Source organism: Propithecus coquereli, unplaced genomic scaffold (genome assembly GCF_000956105.1).
Source record: "Propithecus coquereli isolate 6110/MARCELLA unplaced genomic scaffold, Pcoq_1.0 Scaffold55, whole genome shotgun sequence".
Taxonomy (NCBI): Eukaryota; Metazoa; Chordata; class Mammalia; order Primates; family Indriidae; genus Propithecus; species Propithecus coquereli.
In genome coordinates this window covers 1,187,563-1,188,563 of record NW_012151396.1, presented here as the reverse complement: position 1 = coordinate 1,188,563, position 1,001 = coordinate 1,187,563, and the positions used below count along the sequence as shown (strand labels likewise).

General features: G+C 34.1%; 1 protein-coding gene across 1 annotated transcript in view; it reads right to left on the bottom strand.

Annotated features, from left to right (window-relative positions):
- The window catches only part of CCDC102B (coiled-coil domain containing 102B), a 223,938-nt gene that overhangs the window by 209,413 nt on the left and 13,524 nt on the right, over positions 1 to 1,001 (bottom strand). The gene's annotated exons all lie outside the window — the stretch shown is intronic.

Sequence of the window (1,001 nt, the reverse complement as noted above, 5' to 3'; positions counted from 1 at the left end):
TTGGAACTTTTCTGGCTTGAATACAACTTACTGTTTTCTTTCTCTCATGATGTAAAACAATAGAACAGGCAAAAGCATGTTATGTTAATCATAGCAGAAGTTTGCTTGAGGACAAAAACATTTTATTTCCTGTTTTATCATACATTAAGGCAGACAAACTGATCCTTACCCTATTCAATGTTGCTTTTAGCCATTGCTATTGATTTTTAAATAGTCAATAGCTGTGTAAGAGAAATTTTCTGCAAGATCTTTTGTTTCCTTAAAAAGTGAAAAGGAAATAGGGAGAAGACTATAGTGAAAAGGGATTTGATTTAACTTTGGACCAGGTGTGTGACCTTGGGGAAGTTAACTTTTCCCAGACTCAGTTTTAACAATAAAACTAGAGTGATTACACCTACCTCATCAGTTTGCTGTGAGAATACACAGCTATAGTATACACACACACACACACACACATATACACATTCCAGGCACAATGTAGACATTCAATAAATGATAGCTATCATTTTACTATCCTTTTTACTACATAAAATTCCCTTTCTCTACATCATGAATTTGTGGCTGAAATTAAAATACAAAGTATAAAACCACTGTTCACACATTTCCGATTACTAGTACCAAATCTTCAGTGAAGATAGGGGATATTATCACAAGACTCAGCTCTTTGAACAATTTATTGTGTTTTCTACTTCTCCTTTGGACAGTAAAAAAATCTGCTACGATGAAATCTGGGGAAATGAGATTAATAAAATTTAGAAAGCGAAGCACTTACAGATAAAGAATGAGATATGAGAACCATCCCACTATTCCCATGAAAAGCTATGGGAACAATGAAATGAAAAATCGAAATAAACAACTCAAACTGATTTTTCCTTGGTTGCTGTCCAAATAGAATGCACATTTCACAGAGCCCATATAAATAGAGGCAAGTTGCTTTATTATTCTGCTCTAGTCCTGTCATCAACTCTTAGCTTACAGTTATAGTACTGGAGTACACAGCT